This window comes from Mobula birostris, chromosome 1 (genome assembly GCF_030028105.1).
Source record: "Mobula birostris isolate sMobBir1 chromosome 1, sMobBir1.hap1, whole genome shotgun sequence".
In the NCBI taxonomy this organism is placed as follows: domain Eukaryota; kingdom Metazoa; phylum Chordata; class Chondrichthyes; order Myliobatiformes; family Myliobatidae; genus Mobula; species Mobula birostris.
Genome location: NC_092370.1, coordinates 214128944 through 214150356, shown reverse-complemented (window position 1 = coordinate 214150356; position 21413 = coordinate 214128944).

The window sequence follows — 21413 nt, the reverse complement described above, 5'->3', positions numbered from 1 at the left end:
CTTCCCACAGCCCAAAGATGTACTGGGTAGGCTAATGGGCCGTTGTAAATTGTCCCAGGGTTAGGTTAGGGTGAATCAGGGTTGTGGGGTTGCTGGAGCGGCTGAGCATAAAGGGCCGGAAAGGCTTACTCCATGCTTTGTCACGAAAATAAGATATAAAGGAAAGGATGAGACATAGAGCAGATCAGCTAAGATCATATTGAATGGCCAGGCAGGCTGAGTGGCCTACTTTCCTTTGTTCTTAACTGCAGCTTCATCTGAAAGGCTGCTTCTTCGTAAATGCGGCTGGATGCTTTCCATTTTATCAGATTGGATTCAGTCCATGGGATAATAACATTTATTTCTATATAAACCCCAGTAATTATCTTCAAATGTATAATTAATGATTTTCTAATATTGGAGCCAATTCATACAGCATAATTCATAATTCAAATAAATCTGAAGAAAACGTAGAGCTGTGATGAAAGGATGCATTTTATAATTATTACAACTACAATTACAATTTGACAATTATTTTGGGCACAACTGCTAACACATTAAAACTACAGTTAAAGGCACCAGTAATTAGAAGTTGCTGGATCAGCTTGAATGTTCATGGAATAAAAAAGTTGCAACAGTAAGATAATTAATGCAATTAAAAAGGCAAGGTCTAGCAGTTTCCTGACGCGTAGGCATATACACTTTATGAATATCATCGTATTTAATTAGTGGTATCAACACATGAACAAGTTATTTTTATAACCTTTCCATAGCTCTACTGTTCCAAATCCTAAATAAAACACTTCAATTGAACATCTAATACTTGCAAGCAGCCCTTTCAGAATACAGCTCCACCATAATTATGGTAGTGACTTACCAGAAGGGCATTTACCTCTTTAGAGCAATGGTCAGTGAAAGTGGGTGAAGCTGCAGCCTACCAATGAGCACCTGCATTTTTAAAACTCCTTTGTCCATCTATGGTCATTTCCCTGATAAGAGTGCAACTGGGTGAGATCGCCTTCCCGTGAATAAGCATTCCAACGTGTTATGAATTCTGCAGCATCTTTGTTGATTTCAATGAAATTCAATAGGGCCAGGCTGAGCTGGAGGTTAATGTGAGTAATCATGACTGGCCCGGGCAGTGCAGCAGATCTCATCCGAATGCACCAATTAAAATGAATGCAACTCATGTGCACCAGGTTTGGCTGAGCTGTGGCAATCCTTCAGTCCGTGCATTAACCTACAGATTAAACAAAGGAATCCATTTATCTTACTTTCATTCACCAAAAGAAGCTGTCCACTAAACAGATGTTGCTGAATTACATAGCTTCACGGACATAGTTTAGTGTTTCATTATACAGGACATAAACATTAGTGAACAACAACACAGGCTTTTGCTCTTGCTTGCTCTTGTACTGTTGATCAAAACTCACAAAGACTTTGAATTATCTGAAAAATCTATTTACTGTATGATTTCTGGCTATCATTTAGTGGCACACTTGCTCTTTCCCAGGAGCAGTGACATGAAATCTTGATTGCTTAATTTAAGCATAAACTGTAACACCCTGCATTTGACGTATTGAGAATCTATTGACGTTAAATTAAGCAACAATCCCATAACCTTGATTGACTCATTGGCAGCAAATATTGTTCAGGGGCAGCAATTGAGAGAATATACAAGGCTGTGTAGAACTATTCCAGTATATCAGACCTGGGTTCTAGTTTACTGCAGAGCGGGGTGGGTGATGCAGTAGAATTGAAGTGGAAATGCTTGATCCATTGTGATGGAGCAGCAAGTGATGCTTTCATTTCCTTCCTATTGTGTATGACTGTAACAACTAGAACATTGTGCCTAATATTGATCATTTTCCTTTATTCATGGCTCCTGCCTAACTCCCTGAATGTTTCTGACATTTTTTCATACTTGTTAGCTGTTGGATTAAGTATCTGTTTTTATGTAAACTGGGGGATGTTCATTCTCAATTTTTTTTTGAGTTTGCAGTCTGTCTTCTGTTGCACGTTAGTTGTTTGTCAGTCTTTGCGGATAGTTTGTCACTAATTTGATTGTAATTCTTTGTTCCACTCTGAGTGCCAGCATGAAAATCAATCTACGTGTATATGGTGATATATACGTGCTTTGATAATAAATTTAGTTTGAATTTACATCAAACTTAAAAATTTTAAAATTAATTGCCACTTGGATGTAGTTGTTTACTCATTTCAAATATTGTGATATTTCTGATATAGTGGAATCATACAAAGAAAATTTCTTTGGTTCACTTGATCCTAACCTCCTTTGTTCCAGTTTCCCGAGCTCTCATTAACGGACCTGTCCTTTGCTGGAGAGCTGAGAAATGACACAACTCAACAGTGGTGTGAGGTAGTAATGTTCCACAGATGCTGTTTAGGAATTAATTTGCCCTCAGTTGAAGTGGTGACTTTTGTGAAATATCATTTGATCTAATTTTTCCTCATCCATGATGTCTACTTTATTCTATCCTTACTTTTCTGGGTTAATTTGGAAAACCTGTGCTTCTTGGAGATAGGGACATCCCTTAGTACAACAAACTAACTTGCATCCTTTTACTTCAGTTGGTTTGTTAGTGGGTTTTTCTATTCTAAATTGGTCAGATTACAAAATAAATGGAAAATTTCCGGACTGTACGATCCCTGACAAAATTTTAGGTAAGCATGTTGCAAGCAGGGATTTTTCACTCTCTTAGGAGATTTTGAGTACGTATATCTTTTAACCATTTCTTCTGTCCTGGTAATCTCTTGTTACAATGTGGGGTCAGAATACAGTGACTGCTTGGGCATGTGAACAGGTCGGTGTGCAAACTGGAGCTGACTGAGTATAATTAGACCATCAGTAGTGGCTATGTCAGTTCTGGAGAGGATCATGAAAGTCTGCTCCTAGTTATCTCTTGTAGCCCAATATATCAAACCCAATACATTGTGCACACATGTTGGAATGAAAAAAGGCTGCTAGACAGGGAGAACTGAAGAGTTAAACATTATTGCACAGGAGAGCTTTGAAGCATAAAAGCATGAGAACATTTTAAATCACTATCACTTCAGAAGTAGTACTTTGCCACAGGGTGGTTTGATAGCAATATCTGTAGCCTGGCGTCCTGCAGTTGTCTGTCAATTAATCTTAGCAGGAAATTGTGTTACATTCACATATACATTGTGCTATTCCTTCATTGCTATTGGTGTGGGAAGTATAACCTGGAAAGCTTTAGATTAGCTTTCTCTGTTGCATCCAGATAATTAAATCATCCATGCAGCAAATACTAATCTAAATACAATTCTAAGCTCAACAATAAACACACAAAATATAACATTTTCGCACAATAGAGCTGAACATAATATATTACAACTACTGGAAACTGGAAATAAAATCAGAATCTGCAACAAACATGCAAAGGTTCCATTAATATTGGGAAGAGGTTGAAATCAGAGTTGGGATATTCGGCAGATGGTTGACATATTCAGTGAGTTTCCAAGCTAAGTTACAAAGAAATCTGCTCATTTGGAATTCCTATTTCAGCAGCACTGAGTGCATGTCATTCCTCTATGCTGCCTCACGCCACTCAGTCAGGTCTGCAGGGAGACAGATCTGAGGCTTGGGGAACCTCAGTTCTGCAATACCATACTGCTGGCATTACTAAGTTATATCTGGTGTGACCAAATTGACAAATAAAACATCAATGCCTAGGTATGATTTAGTAACCTCAGAATTTTGAGTATGATCTTTATGTTATCGCTCGTTTCAGCTTAAAAACAAAAAGTAGTTGAAATATACCATACATCCCCTTGATCTAATTTGCCATTTCATATGATCTTCACTGATTCTTAAAGTAAAAATAGTCTGTTCAATTCTGATTTTCCTTAATCAGTCTAAATGAATGGGTGGAGGGACAGGTAGTGTTGAGGAAGCAAGGTACTTGTGGAAGGACCAATAGTCTAAGTCTTAGTCAGGTTGGGAGAATGGACAAAGAAGTAGTAGGTGGACTATAGTGTAGGGAAGTGCATGGTGTTGCACTTTAGTAGAAGAAATAAAGGTGAGGACTATTTTCTGAATAGGGTGAATATTCAAAAACCAGAGGTGCCAAGCGACCCCTGAGTTCTCATGTAGGGTTCCTTAAAGGTGAACTTGCAGGTTGAATCAGAAGTTAGGAAGGCAAATGCAATGTTAGCATTCATTTTGAAAGGTCTATATACAAAAACATGGATGTAATGCTGAGGCTTTATAATGCACTGGTCAGACTGGAGCTGGGGTATTGTGAGCAGGTTTTCAGAATCAGAATCAGGTTTATTATCACTGGCATGTATTGTGAAATTTGTTTACCTAGCAGCAGCAGTTCAATGCAATACATAATATAAAAGAAGAAGAAACAAATAATAAAATAATAATAATAAATAAATAAATCAATTACTGTATAAGTATATTCAATAGATTAAAACTCATTCAAAAAATAGAAATAATATATATTAAAAAAGTGAGGTAGTGTTCACCGGTTCAATGTCCATTTAGGAGTCAGATTTTTGGCCCCTTATCTGAGTAAAGATGTGTTGGTATTGGAGAGGTTCCAGAGGAGATGCACGAGAATGACTCTGGGAATGGAAGGGTTAATCTATGGGGAGTTTTTGATAGCTCTGGGCTTGTATTAGCTGGAATTTAAAAGAACGAGGAGGGATCTCATTAAAATTTATCAAATATTGAAAGATCTAGATAGAGTGGATGTGGACAGGATGTTTCCTATAGTGGGGAGGGGGAGTGTAAGACCAGAGAGCAAAGTCTCAGAGTAGAGGGGCGTCCATTTAGAACAGACATGAGGAGGAAATTCTTTAGCCAGAGGGTACTGAAACTAAGGAATTAATTGCTATATGCAGCTGTGCAAGCCAAGTTAAAGGGTATATTTAAGGCAGAGGTTGATAGTTTCTTGTTAATCAAGGTGTCAAAGGATATGGGAAGAAGGCAGGAGAATGGGGTTGAGAGGGATAATAAATCATCCTTTAAGGAATGACCTAATTCTACACCCATGTCTTATGGTCTTATGGTCAATTCTACCTTGAATATTCCAAGTAATTAAACAAATACAAACTACAGGGTAGTGAACTCTGAGGATTCATTATCCAACAAGTGAAGCAATTTCTGCCGACAGTTAGAACAATCTTTTGCCTGGACTAAACAATCTAGTTCTAGATTCTCTAACCACAAGAAGTAACCTCACTGCCTCAGGTCAGTCAAGCCCTCTCAGAGTCCATATTATTGAGTAATGCATGGATATCTTTATGACTGTATTTTATTAGTCACTCCCTCAGTGATGAGTTGACTTACTTCCATCCCAGTTCAGTTCATTTGGAGTGGTTGAAGAGACCAATGTGGGAGTCAAGAACTCCAGCACAACGATATGAGCGAGGAAGTGCTTGATGAAGTGGATAGGTTGGTAGTTTAGGAAGCAATGTGCTCATTCCAATAGTTACATTTTATTTTATTGTGGCGTCAGTGATGGTTACAAAGTCCTCAATGCCAACCTGAATGCACCTTCTCCATTTTGAGCAGTCATGGGGTAAGTCAGCAGGATGTAATGTTCCATCATGACTGCTTTACTATTCCTCTCCACACCATTATCCTGTCTTCTCCCTGTAATCTTTGATGCCTTTACTAATCAAAAATCTATCAACATCTGCTTTAAATATACCCAATGACTTGGTCTCTACAGCAGTCTGTGGCAATGAGTTCCACGGTTTCACCACCTTCCGGTTAACGAAATTCCTCCTCATTTCTAATCTAAAGGTACGTCCCTCTATTCTGAGCCTGTGCCCTTTTATACAAGGCATTGAGTATATCTTTGAACATTTTCTGCTGCCATCCTGTTAATTCCTTGTTATGATGGAGCTCAGAAAAGTGTGACTGCTCTGCCCATTGGAGCTGAATGAGTGTAATTAGAGCTTCATTGCTGACTACATCTGTCTAGGAGAGGTTGATGATGTTGACTCATTTATCTTACTGGTGAACTGGGTTGATTTTGAAGAGACAGTTTTGGTGGCATCTGACGATGTAAATACCTTGGGAGTAGACAAGAAGACAATCTTCAGTGCTACCTAGAAGACTATTGAGCATTTTGCTAATCTGAGGTCTTGGTATTTCTGCGCTCCTTTCTCTAGACAACAAAAATGCCTGCCTTCACTATGCTAACTCTCAACACCAGGAAGTAGCTCATATATCGACCCTGCATTTCTCCTGCAGTTGTTAGCAGTGAAGATTTTGTCCATCGTACCTCCAGATGGGCAGGATCCATACTGTGCTTCATAGTACAAATCCTTGGCCTCTTAGAATGAGGTTGCAGAAGACAGCTTGTTGCAATGAGATTTTCTGCAGCACATAATCACTGCATTAAAATTTATTTCCTTTTAAAAACGTGGCCACAGTGACAGTATCTTTGAGAACAGGTGGCAGGTGAATTAGAATCAGAATCAGGCAATTTTTGGTCAGTTTGATGTGATGCCAGGACTGGATATATTAGTCTGGCTTTATCACCATCTCAGACAGAGACTCTCAGGACTGCTATGGGAAATCCAGATACAAATCACCATCTCAGTTCGAAATAAATTGCTCAGATTTCCTTTAATATGGTTGAGGACTTTCAAAGATTCAAAGTACATTTATTATCAAAGAATGTATCAATTATACAATGTTGATTTGTTTGCCTACAGGTTGCTACAAAGCGAGAAAGTTGAAAGAACCCAATTAGAGAGAAAAAAAAATAAAAGACCGACACCCGATGCGCAAGAGAAAGAATAAAACCCCAGCACAGTCCAGAGTAGGCCCAAAGCCTCGCTTATCAGTTTTTCATATTAGCAGGCACGGAGCACAGCAGCCAGGGTAGTCTTCACAGCCTCAGCGTCATGAAGAGAGAAGTGACCATCGTGGAGAGAGAGCAAGCGAAACCGGCTCTTGCCTCGGACCCCAACACACTGCCTTTTCAGCTATCCGGGTTGGCATTTAAATTGACCAAACTATGGAACAGTGAAAGGATCCGGTGCCCTGGAGAGAGGAGTGAACATCACGAAGATCAAGTGAGGTTGGTGCACACCTCTGATCTGGGCCAGTGTTTAAATTGCCAAAACATCAGATCGCACCTCGCACTAGGGCTGCAAAGGGTTTGGGACTAGAACAGGCCGCCCAGAGACTTGCTCTGGGCCCAGGTCTTGCTGCCCAGCCCAAAGCCGCTCTCAGCACACAGAGCCATCCAACCTCGCACGCAGGATAGTTGTACAAGCATCGAATCTCCTCTGCCCTGCCCCCTCACCTCTGTGCCCAGAACAATCCAATTTCTTACTCAGGCCAGTTGAACTCCACTGCCCTGATCTCTCCTCTCTGAATGGCTCACTCCATCTGCATCGATTCTGCAACACACTATCCCGGTTCCTCTCCTGAACTCACCTCGTCATCGCTCGCCCCCCCTCACTGTTTGCGGCGATAATTTAACACAATTACCTCAGGAAAGGTGTTTTTAGCGATGTTGTTATTCAGATTTATTAACTTTTTAACGACCAGTGATCTATCACATGCATTCGGTAGCGCCAACTTAACCGGGATTTTTATGAAATGCTTCTTGTCGTGAATGCTGTGACCTTGTAAAGCACTGCTGAGAACTGTTATCTTTAGTTTTCAGCCCTCAGCAGAGCGGGTCCCTGGGTGTTTGACAGCGTTGTAGTATTCATCAATGTTGCTTTAGAAGAGAGTGGCTGGATCTTCTCCATTTTTTCTATTCACTATCTGTTCTTTAGAGCACAGAAATGGAATTGGATTTCATGAGTCTGAAGAACAATTTCCTTCTCTTGATTAGTGGTGAAGTTTCCAATTCAATGTCCCCTTGCATTCACAGTTAATTAGTTAATCTTGGATTCCTCAGTCATCTGCATCAAACCTTTAAGCTTCTGGCAGGGAAGCATAAAATCCTTCACGGTTGCTGATCACGATGGACTCTGGACAGACCAGCACTACAGACACTTCACAGTTCCAGTTGAACACGAGCCATCAGGATGTTAGTGAGGCATGGCAGAGAAGAGTTTGTAGTTTTTGTGACATTTAACATTAATTTTTCTGGCAGCAGTGATTATGCTGCAGCTGTTGTTTTGGTGCTAGGCTGATGGGAATAAAAATTGCATTTGGTAGCGGTTAGGCTGTCATTGTGAGATGATGTGAACATCTTTACAGTCTCTCACTCACTAGGTAACATAACCTACTAGGTGCTGGAGCTTGTACTTACCCCGATGACTTTGGCAAAAAGAGAAAATGCTGGAAACACTCCGCAGGTCAGGTAGGATAGAGAGAGAGTCATATCTGTGGAGAAACAGAGTAAATGACTCAGGTTAATGTCTTTTCATCGCAACTGTTTGGTTACATTATGATGATGTTCCAAACCTCTGTCTCTAGAGAATCTCTGTTAGAGTTAGCTTCCTCTACTCCTTTGCAATGTTAAAGATTAGTGTCCTTTCTGACCGGGCAATAAAGTCACGCAGAAGGATCAGACTGTAAGCTAGGGGTTTCCTAAGACCAGTGAAGAAGTCTTTTTTGGAGTTATCGTTAACTTCTAGGGCTGATAGTGATGTGCCATTGTCTGTAGGGAGTTGGTTCCATGTTAGAGTGAGCCAGAGGGCTGTGAGATATTGTCCCTGAGTAGGAACAATTCCATTCCACCACCTGTCCCAGATTCCCCAACAGTTCTTATATTTGAAAGTTTTTTAAATAGATTCTGCTTCCATTATTTCAGACGATGGATGATTTAGCATAATTTAAAGAACAAAATCAACATTCCGATTTGCTTTTGGGGAAGACAAAGATCAAAAAGTAGGCTGTGAGGTATCCACCTACATGTCCTCTCCAGGCTCCTGTGAGCTGTTTGTAACTGGAAGTTTGTAAGTTGGAAATGTGGCCATGAACCATGTTTCAATGCATGTGAATTGACTACTGACCCACAGCAGCCAGCAAAGTCTCCCAAACGCTCCTTCATATGTGTGGGCTGTATGTAATTTGGCTACTTGTACCCTGAGGAGGACCTGTATCCTATCCCACAGGGGCCTGCTACGTGTACCAGTGTTCCAATTAGGTAATACTGGCAAAGTTTGTTGCAAAACATAATTCATAGTAAATGCACTATAATTCAGAACTAACAATGGAATGTCCTGTCACCTCACAGAAGAGAAGTAGAATTAATACCAGGTAGACATGTTCAGTTGATGCACTTGGTTGAATGGTCATTTATTTCAAAAACTAAGTTCTGTGTGATAAGATAACAGGAGTATAGAATTCTATTCATCTTGCCAAGTGGACTGCAGATAGGTTTATGTTTGCTTGACAGTTAGGAATTCAACTTGCTAACTGAAATATAGATGAGGTAAATGTTTACCTTCCAATGTTTACCTTCCAATTTCTTTTTGTGTGGAATTGCTTTTAATTTTTTTGGTGTAATTACAAGTGGAATAGATGCTGCTGGTTAGATGTGGCCTGCGATTTGAGTTGATAAAGATGAGTTCAGAGTAGCAACTTACTCTGAACTTCCAGATCGGCACAATTTTGTCCAGTTTTTCTTTGAATCCTTGACTTACCAGTGTTTAAAAATCACAAAGCTTTAGAACCGTAGACACCTGCATGTCTGAAATAAAAATGAAAAATATCTAACAATTATTCACCTACTGAGCGTTTCCAGTATTTTGTATAAAAATACAAATACAGAAGTCTGAAAGGACAATGTTGTGAATTGTAAAACAAATTGGAAATAGATAGTTGGGTAAATTGAGTAAGAAATAAGGCCAACGCCACATAGCACACCTGTACAAAAATACTCCTTTGTCCTATTAAAACCTCGAGTTAACTGTCCAGAGTTTCAGCTCCTGAGAATGATCTACTGCACACCATTTTAAACATCAGCCTCACTGATCAGCAGACATACTCAGTTTCAAAATCACATTACCTGTCAAGTTATCCTGGAGCCAACAAACCCAAGAAGAATTCTCCTCCTGCAGTAAATTCTTTCTTTCAGAGTTACTGGACAGCTGTCCATTTTGCTGTTGTTTATCACCCCAGAACTGAGTGGCTTGCAGAGACCTTCAAAGAACTGGAGGCAATTTGGCCAGACCAGTGAAAAGCTACAAATTACTTCTCACATGTTGACCGCAGTGGATTGTTGAATAACGATCTGATCATTTCATAGTCACTAACACTGACTGTAGTTTTCAAATTCCATATTACATATTAAAGTGAATTTAAATTCTCCAATTTCAATGATGGAATTTGAATTCACTTACAGTACTGTATCTATGTTTTTAGAGCATGCCTCAGCAAAGTGAATCTATAACTCAACAATTATGCTAAATAGCCTCTCATACTTGGGGACTCTAAACAAATCAGAGCACCATGAACTTCCTAGAATGGAAGTGATCCAAGTTACTGAAGGCAGCTTGGAAACTGGATAATAAGAAAGAGGCAGAGCAGTTGGATGTCAAGAGTTTAGATAGAACTGCTTTCATTAAAAGGTCTGTTGACATTTACCGCTACTGCAGGCTGTTGCAAATAGCTCAGCAAGAAGGAAATAATCTATCCATATGGCAGTCAACCATATCATGAAATTGCTTAGACATGATTTTCCAAAAGAATCAAATTATTAAGGCCGTAACTTTATTTACTAATTCAAAATATCAGCCAAGCTTAAAATAATAGCTCCTTTAGAGAATTTATTTACCATTGTCCACATCTATTAAGGTGGATAAACTTTCTAATTATTATTAATCTTAGTTCCCAGAATTAAACTGTCATCTCAGGCCAATATTCATGTTCAGATAACTACCTTGATTGTGTATTTCCTGATTAATGGAGAGTATTGCTTTGAAATCTTTTAGCAGCAGGTACCTTAACAAGTGATGGTTATCAGATACCTCGTGGATAGTTAGTTTGCCTTTAAGCTTTGTAGTAGCATTGATCTGAAGCAAAAACACTGCACTGAGACACTGCAGTTCTGGAGATGATGCAGCCTGAACTGGTAGCCAGAATCTGGCATAAGTTGTGAAATTGGCATAAGTTGTGAAATTTGTTATTTTGTGGCAGCAGTGCATTGCAATACATAATAATAAAAAAACTATGATTGTAGTAAGATTTATATACAAGTTAATTAAATAAGTAGTGCGAAAAGAAAGCAAAACATATATAGTGAGGTAGTGTTCATGGGTTCACTGTCCATTCAGAAATTTGATGGTGGAGGGGAAGAAGCTGTTCCTGAAATGCTGATTCTGTGTCTTCAGGCTCCTCTACCTCCTCCTTGATGAGAAGAGGGTGATGGAGTCCTGAATGATGGATGCTGCCTTTCTGAGGCATCACTTTTTGAAGGTGTCCTCGATGCAGTGGAGGTCAGTGCCAATGATGGAATTGGCTGAGTTTACAACTTTATGCAGCTTTTTCCGATCCTGTGCAGTGGCCCCTCCGTAGCAGGCAGCGATGCAACCAGTTAGAATGCTTTCCATTGTACATCTGCGGAAATTTGTGAGTGTCTTTGGTTACATACAAAATCTCCTCAAACTCCTAATGAAATATAGCCGCCGTTGTTCCTTCTTTGTCATTGCATCAATATGTTAGCCTGGGATGGATTTTCAGAGATGTTGACACCCAGGAACTTGAAACTGCTCACTCTTTCCACTCATGATCCCTCGATGAGTGCTGGTGTGTGTTCCCTCACCTTCCCCATCCTAAAGTCCACAATCAATTCCATTGTCTTACAAACACTGACTGACGCACACTACACGCGCCCCCCTCCCCCGGTGGAGATCCAATTGATGACTCTATCTCCCTCCTCCCAGGCTTCACTACAGCCACCAAAAAAAACTGGACAGCCCCGAATAGACTCTGAAGTCGACGTGCTAAAACAGCGCAAACACTACACTGATGGAGTCCCCAAAAAACCCCTGCTTGCTCCTGTGCTGTCCCAACCCAGGATGTCCTTCACCTAGTCCAAGCGTGCTCTTTCACCAAGATCAGAAACATAGAAACACAGAAACATAGAAAATAGGTGCAGGAGTAGGCCATTCGGCCCTTCGAGCCTGCACCGCCATTCAGTATGATCATGGCTGATCATCCAACTCAGAACCCTGTACCTGCCTTCTCTCCATACCCCCTGATCCATTTAACCACAAGGGCCATATCTAACTCCCTCTTAAATATAACCAATGAACTGGCCTCAACTGTTTCCTGTGGCAGAGAATTCCACAGATTCACCACTCTCTGTGTGAAGAAGTTTTTCCTCATCTCGATCCTAAAAGGCTTCCCCTTTATCCTCAAACTGTGACCCCTCATTCTGGACTTCCCCAACATCAGAGACGGCTTTGCCGCGGTCCATCGATGTGGTCACGAACTACAGCAGTGGCTTGATAAAAACCAATAAGAAGTGTGGAGAAAAACACCTGCTTTATAAAACAACAAACTGATGTTGAGTGTGTTTGCTGTGACACCACTAAACAAGTTGAGCTATCTCACTCCTGTACTCCTCCTCATCACCATCTGAAACCCTGCCAAATATAATTCTGTCACTGGAAAATTTATAGATGGTGTTTGAGCTGTGCCGAGCCACGCACTCATGGGTGTAGTGAGAATAGAGTAATGGGTTAAGCGCACATGCTTGAGGTGTGTCAGTATTGATTGTCAATGATGAGATATTATTTCCAATCCACCCTGACTGTGATCTACCAGTGAGGAGTCAAGGATCCCATTGCAGGGGGAGGTACAAAGGCCCAGATTTTGGAGTTTGTGGATTAGAACCGAGGGTATAATTGTGTTGAATGCTGAGCTGTAATCAATAAACAGCAGCCTGATGTGAGAGTTGTTATTATCATGGTGATCTAAGACCGATTAGAGAGCCAGAAAGATTTGCATCCACCGTAGGCCTATTGTGGTAATGGGCAAATTGCAGTGGTTCCAGGTCCTTGCTTAGTCAGGAGTTTATTATGGCCATGACTAAGCTCTCAAAGCATTTCATCACAGTAGATGTGAGTGCAACTGGGTGATAGTCATTGAGCCACCTCACCCTGTTCTTCTTGGGCACTGGTATGACTGTCACCCTTTTGAAGCAGGTCGGAACCTCCGACAGCAGTGACAGATTGAAGACATTGTTGAACACTCCTGCCTGTTTGTTGACACAGGTTTTCAGTGCCTTACCAAGTACACCATCAGGGTCTGATACCATGCAAAGGTTCACTTTCTTGAAAGATGTTCAGATGTCGGCCTCTGAGACAGAGATCACAGGGTCATCAGATGCTGGAGGGATTTGCACAGGTGTAGTTTTATTCTCTCTTTCAAACTGTGCATAAAGATCTTGGAGCTCATCTGGGAGTGAAGCATCACAGCCATTCATAATGTTAGGTTTTGATCTGTAGGAAATAATGGCCTGCAAACTCTGCCAGAGTTGACTGACATGCATCCAATTCCATCTCTAACTTCTTTTACTCTTAAAATAGCCTTCTGTAATCCTGATCCAGGCCCTCACCACAGCACGTACAAGAAAAATACTCTGACAGGAGAGGATCATATTCCCCTTCAGTGGGGAGTCATTTCATCCCTGACCTCTCTAACTTATACATTTTATGTTACATCATAGAACATAGAATAGTACAGCACAGTACAGGCCCTTTGGCCCACAATGTTGTGCCGACCCTCAAACCCTGCCTCCCATATAACCCCCACCTTAAATTCCTCCATATTAGTCTCTTAAACTTCACGAGTGTATCTGCCTCCACCACTGACTCAGGCAGTGTATTCCACGCCCCAACCACTCTCTGAGTAAAAAACCTTCCTCTAATATCCCCCTTGAACTTATCACCCCTTACCTTAAAGCCATGTCCTCTTGTATTGAGCAGTGGTGCCCTGGGGAAGAGGCGCCGGCTGTCCACTCTATCTATTCCTCTTAATATCTTGTATACCTCTATCATGTCTCCTCTCATCCTCCTTCTCTCCAAAGAGTAAAGCCCTAGCTCCCTTAATCTCTGATCATAATTCATACTCTCTAAACCAGGCAGCATCCTGGTAAATCTCCTCTGTACTCTCTCCAATGCTTCCACATCCTTCCTATAGTGAGGTGACCAGAACTGGACACAGTACTCCAAGTGTGGCCTAACCAGAGTTTTATAGAGCTGCCACACACATAGAAGTTGCTGGTGAACGCAGCAGGCCAGGCAGCATCTCTATGAAGAGGTACAGTTGACGTTTCGGGCCGAGACCTTTCGTCAGGACTAACTGAAAGAAGAGCTAGTAATCCTATGGCCATCCCTCCCCCTCCTGTCTTCTCCTATCATTTCAGATCTCCCCTTCCCCCTCCCACTTTCAAATCTATTACTAGCTCTTCTTTCAGTTAGTCCTGACGAAGGGTCTCGGCCCGAAACGTCGACTGTACCTCTTCCTATAGATGCTGCCTGGCCTGCTGCGTTCACCAGCAACTTTTATGTGTGTTGCTTGAAATTCCAGCGTCTGCAGATTTCCTCGTGTTTGCGTTTTATAGAGCTGCATCATGACCTCGCGACTCTTAAACTCTAAACCTCGACTTATGAAAGCTAACACCCCATTAGCTTTCTTAACTACTCTATCTACCTGTGAGGCAACTTTCAGGGATCTGTGGACATGTCCCCCCAGATCCCTCTGCTCCTCCACACTATATCGTCTCTTACCCCATGTGAGCTCTGCTCCTAGCAGAACCTTCTTTGAGATCGGGAAGTGGAAATTTATAGATAACAACTGTAATTGAAAAGCAAAATGCTGCAGATGCCAGAAATCTGAAATGGAACAGAAAACAGTGGAACTGTTGAGCAAGTCATGGCGTGTTATGGACAGAGATTCAAGGCTTTGTTTCAGGTTCCTGCAACACACTGACTTCACATTGACCTGTAGGCATCTGTTATTACACTAATCCTATCCAAGTACACTTCACTTTCTCCACAAACCAAGCAACTTCTTCTCATCCTCCCAATTCTACTCTCTCCTGCACTCTAGAGGCACGATGAAGCTATCTGGTTAACAGATTAATGAGGACAGTTTGCGCGTGTGAGAGAGAGAGAGATATAAAGAAAAGTAAAAAAAAAACTGAAAGGCAGCTATAGGAAGGCTAAAAGGCTTTTTAAGAGAACGTTTACAGCTTTGATCCTGGCCTCTGGGTCTTCAGCCCGGTGATATTTTGCAGTGATAAGATGTGGGTTAATTGATAAAACCTGGTGCATTCCAGGCCTGCTGCCTGCTGTTTCCAGCGCTCATTTGGAATCTGCCTATGATTATAAGAATCACTAACTTTGTTGAAGGGGCTTGTTCTTGGCTCAAGGAGGACCTGATCAGAAATGTAAAGACATCTCTGCTGAGCAGCTTGCGTCATAAATAAAATAGCAGAATAGATCAGTCATTGGAGATCCATTCTGGATGTTTTAGGGGAATGTAGTGTACAGGAGGAAGCTTTGTGCTGGTAAACTTTGTGGTGTTAGCCATGTTTATCAGACTGCTTGCCCAATTATTTGTTTTTTGCTTTATTTCATAACAATCAGTGAAGAAGCAACACAACATGCTTTCTTTCAGTTAGGAACACTTGCTGAGAGAGAAATAGGGTTAATGCTTTAGGTCTCAAAGAGCCTTCATCAGAGCTGGTCAAGAATTAAAAAAAAGCAGCAAGTAGGCTTCAAGTTAAATAGAGTTAACGTTTCCAATTGCTGATCTTTCATCATTATCGTCTTTCCATTTCATCAGAATTGTTATTAATAATAACCTTTGTGTGACAGGAAACTATATGATGGTACCTGCTCTTGCTGGCAGAGGACATGAGTGAGAGTGTGAGTTCTCTGGCTCTCTCAGTATATATTTCAAAGAAGAGCCATAGAATCTCTTACAAGATGTTGCAAATGGCATTTGTGAACTTTTTCCAATGTATCCTGGGGTCTTGGAAATTCACTCTCTGAGATTTTGAATCTGCTATAAGATGATGAGAGGTATTGATCATGTGGATAGTCAGAGGCTTTTTCCAGGGCTGAAATGGCTAACACGAGAAGGCATAGTTTTAAGGTGCTTGGAAGCAGGTACAGAGGAGATGTCAGGGGTAAGTTTTTTTTACGCAGAGTGGTGTGTGCGTAGAATGGACTGCCGGCGATGCTGAAGGAGGCGGACACAATAGGGTCTTTTAAGAGACTCCTGGATAGGTACATGGAGCTTAGAAAAATAAAGGGCTATGGGTAACCCTAAGTAATTTCTAAAGTAAGTACATGTCCGGCACAGAATTGTGGGCCGAAGGGCTTGTACTGTGCTGTAGGTTTTCTATGTTTCTTTGCTACTTAGAGGGCAATGACAGCATTTTATCACTGGCCCTTTATTTGCACTGAACAACTGGTGTTGAGCAAAGATGTATATCACTCAGTGGACAGAGGCTATTTGTACGTCCCTGGAGCTGCTCGATATCCCAGGGCTTTCAATGCCATTCTGTTTCAAGCACAATATATTTTCTCCACACCATATATAGAGTTCTGGAGACCTACAGAACAGAGCTAAGCCCTTCAACCCAACTGGTCCATGCTGACAACAGCATCCTCCCGTCTAGTCTCAGTTACCTTTGTATGGCGCATAATCCTTGAAGACCTTCCCCTCCACGTACCTATCCAAATGCTTTTAAAATATTGCAATAGTACTCGCCTCAACCACTAGCAGTTCATCAAGCACACTGCTTCTGGAGGCCTCTCTCAGGCAGACCTCCAAAGTAAAACATCGTTGTTGTAAAGTGCTAGGCTTTCTCCATTGTACCTTGAGCAGTTTTCAACCCAAGGTGCTCCTTTAAGTGTCACGTGTATTTAAAACTATATCAATGTCAGTAAAACTGTATGTTTTCCCTGGTAAAATTAAAACTGTACAAAGACAGGCTGGTCTATCTAATGTTATAGAACTGGCTGGAGATATAAGCCTAACCTATAAGTGTTTTGAATGTGGGAGGTGTATAGGTTATGGTTAGTAAGTTGTTGGCATGCTATGGTGATACTTGCCCCCAGCATATTTTTGACTGTATTGGTCGTTTTCGCAGTTGTCACATTTCTCTGTATGTTTTTAATATGCGCCTGCGTGTGCGCAGCCCTCCGGCGAAAAATGATATTGTATCTGTTAAATAGGGGCCGTGGACAATTCTGATTTGATGGAGAATGGACGTGAAAGCACAGAGGAACATCTGGAGAAATTTCAGAAATGCCCGATCGCTGCTGTCATTACTGTGTGGTCGGGAATCTTTTGGAGGGTAGGCCTCAAAATCCCCAGCCTTGCCTGCTTTTGGCGACCGAGAAGGAGGTCGAATCGTTCAGACAGAGATGGCGCTCAGTACTCGGTGTCAGAGAGCTGATCAGAGCTCAAAGTTTTCGGATGACTCAGAGTCGGATTGTGGTCGGCGTGGCAGGGAGAGTTTTTCTTCCTTCTCCTGTCTGTGTGAGATGTGGGACATTTGAGAAACCTTGAACTTTACTGTGCTCACGAACTTCTTCATCAAGTTATGGTATTGTGGACTGTTGTAACTATATGTTATAATTATGTGGTTTTGTCAGTTTTTTCAGTCTTAGTCTGTCCTGTGTTTTGTGATACCACACCAGAGGAAATAATGTATCATTTCTTAATGCATGCATTACTAAATGACAATAAAAGAGGACTACGTGTCTTCATAATCCTAAAAAAAATTCTTCAGAAACTGGATAGTTCTTTTGGGCACTTAATGCATAAAAAGGGCAGAATAGGATCCAATTTTTAAGTATATTTTTCATGGGAACAAATTTCTTCTTAGAGGGGAAATATTTTAAACATTGTTAATTTAGGTTGAAAACAGAAAATACTAAAAGTTCACGACAAAGGATGTAGAAAAGAGATATTAACATTTTAGACAGTGTTAGGGAAATTAATTTGTTAAGGAAATTCAATTAAAGTTGTTCACAAATAAATTGTACATGGACTTCAAAGTGACTAGAGAATTCCTTTATTCATGAATAAGGAAAGAGTGGCACACTAACAGTATGATTGCCAGCTCTGCAAAAAAGCAATAGGCATAGCCCTCTTTATACATGCACACAGAAAGTCCATTAAATCAGCCAAAGTTAGAAAGAAATTCAATCTGTGTAACTTATCCCATTCTACAATGTTACAGGCAGCCTGAACCACCATTTGTCTGCAACTCGCAGAGACAAGTTGTTATTCATCCTTGAAACTAAGATAAATTATTGCAAGCCTACTGAAAACCCGAGGCTGAATGGTGAATTTTTATTTATGATACGATAGAAGGTTCATTAAATCTTTAAATCTGGTAAGTTCATTAAAGTACAAATGTTTAATTTGTTTTACATGTTACACCTGACAAGTGAAGGAAAATCAGGATACCCCTTAATGGTCAGAGACTTGACAGCCCACAGGGTCCTCCCCACAATTTATGACCTTCACTGTCTTCATCTTGTTTACATGGCTGTGTTATGCACAAAGGCTCAGATATGGTTTGTTAATAAATGGAAGGTGCAGGGTGTTAGCAACTCAGATATTTTAACCCTGTATTCAGAATTTTCTTCCACAGATAGAGACCCTTCCTCTGAGGTGGAAGCCATTAAAATTAAGGAATACCCTACATATCTAATAATCAATAAATTTAATTGCTAATGAACAAATACAGCGGTGCCCAAATGGAGATCAGAAGCCTGAGGAGACACATTTTACTCAGGTTTGCTGATTGAGCAAAAAAGGCAGCAACACGGCAGTTTGGGCCAATCAGCATTCAGGATTGATTGGCAAGAACAAATTAAACTAAGGCATGGGCAAGCAGAGCGTGGAGAGCTTCAGCTCTTAGAGGGTTCACCAAGGAGAAGCTTTAGTAAGAGGAGGCAAAAACGCTATAGGTAGAGTTTTCCCCCCACAATTTATTGTTTTTCCTTCTTTATAGACGCTCAGTTAAGAACAGTAGAGGTGACAGGATAGTGAAATGCTCCTCTTGCGTGATGTGGGAAGTCAAAGGGTCCTTCGGTGTCCTTGACGACTAAATCTGCGAGAAATGCATCCAGCTGTAGCTTCTAGCACTCCATATTAAGGGGATGGAGCTGGAACTGGATGAACTTTGAATCATTTGGGAGGCTGAGGTGGTGATAGATAGGACATATGGAGAAGTAGTTACACACAAAGTGCAGGACACAGGAGACTGATGAGAGTCAGGAAGGGGAAAGGGGTTAAGGAGCCAGTGCAGGCCATCCCCCTCAACAACAGATATCTCACTCTGGATACTGTTGGGAGGAGGATGACCTAGGAGAGGAAAGCCATGATGGTCAGGTCTCAGGTCTCTGACACTGAGTCTGGCTCTGTGGCTCAGAAGAGAAGAAGAAGAAAACTATAGCGATGGGGATTCATTAGTTAGGAGAGCAGAAAGGAGGTTCTGTGGACAAGAATGAGATTCCCAGATGGTATATTGCCTCCTGGGTGCCAGGGTCTGGGATATCTCAGATTGAGTCCTCAACATTCATAAATAGGAGGGTGAACAGACAGAGGATGAGGTCCATGTAGGTACCAATGACATAGGTAGAAAGAGTGACAAGGTTCTGTAAAGTGATTTCAGGGTGTTAGGTGCTAAGTTAAAGAGCAGGACTGACAGAGTTATGATTTCAGGATTGCTACCCATGTCATATGCCAGTGAGGCCAGAAATAGGAAGAGTATACAGCTTAAGACATGGCTAAGGAGTTGATGTAGGAAGGAGGACATGAGATTTTTGGATCACTGGGCTTTCTTCCAGGGAATGTGGGACCTGTAGAGAAGAAATGGTTTGTACCTGAATTGGAAGGAGACTAATAGGAAGGTTTTCTAATGTTGCATGGGGGTGGGAGGGCATGGTTAAAATAAAGTTGCAGGGGTATGGGAACCAGAGTGCCAGAACAGATAGTGGAGATGTTCTGGAGATAGATGTTATTAAGACTTCAGACAACATCAGGAATCAAAATGTTAGGTATTCGCGACTAATGTCCTGAGTTGCATATATTTCATTGCAAGAAATATCATAGGAAAGGCGGTTGAGTTCAGGGCATGGATCAACAACTGGAATTATGATATTGTAGCCGTTAGTGAGACAGTTACAGGAGGGACAGGACTGGCAGCTCGATACTTGGGGTTCTGTTGTTTTAGATGCGTCAGAGTGGGAGGGATTAAGGGAAGAGGGGTGGCATTACAAGTCAGGAAAATGTCAAGGCAGTGCTCAGTCAGGGCACACTGGAGAACTCGACTAGCAAAGTGTTATTGGTGGACCTGAGTAATAAGAAAGGTATGTCCATGTTAATATGGCTACATTACAGACCACCCAACAGTCTGAGGAATATAGAGGAACAAATTTGCAGGGAGATCACAGACTGTTGCCAGGAATTTAAAGTTGTTATAGTAGATGATTTTAACTTTCCACATATTGACTGGGACTCTCATACTGTAAAAAGATTAGATGGGATAGAGTTTGTCAAATGTGTTTAGGGACGTTTTCTTAATCAGTTTAGAGAAATCTCAATGAGAGGTTTTGTGATGAATCCCCACCATTATACCTTAATCAGCTATTCAGGGAATGAGTCAGGCCAGGCGACAGAAGTTTGTGTAGGTGAATACTTTGCATTTAGTGATCACAATGCCAATAGTTTCAAAGTAAATATGCAAATAAAAGGTCTGGTCCATGGGTTGAGATTTTTAAATTGAAGAAAAGCCACTTTTTTGATGTAATCAGAATAGATCTGGCAAGTGTGGATTAGGATAAGCTGATTTCAAGCAAAGGTATACTTGGTAAGTGGAAGGCCTTCAAAAGTGAATTTTTGAGAGTACAAAACTTGTATGTGCCTGTCAGAATAAAGGGTAAAGATAATAGGTTTAGGGAACCTTGGTTTTCAAGAGATATTGAGGTCCTGGCTAAGAAAAAAAAGGAGGTGCATTGCAAGTAGAGACAGGTAGGAACAAATGATGTGCTTATGGAGTATAAGAAATGCAAGAGAATACTTAAGAAAGAAATCAGGATGGCTAAAAGAAAGAGTAACCCTCTCACCGGGCTTGTATGCAAACTTGGCTCATCAGCTAACTCATGCTAAGAGCCATGTGCCGCAGTGGTGGGAAGGCCACCTTTCATAAACAATATTGTCGATATGTTTTGGGATTCAGCCAAACAGGAACGTTGTGATGTTCCATTTAAAGGAACCTCTATTTGAGTGAATGCTGTTATCGGTAGCCCAGAAATATAATATCGCACACCAGCATAAAATTATAAAGAAAGTATGTTTACCAAATTCCCTACTTTAACAAACAATTACAGATAAAGAAAACTAAAAGGACCCATTACAGCTAAGCCCATCCAGTGCGAACATAATGTTGCAGCTCATGGGGGGGGTGTATCTCTTT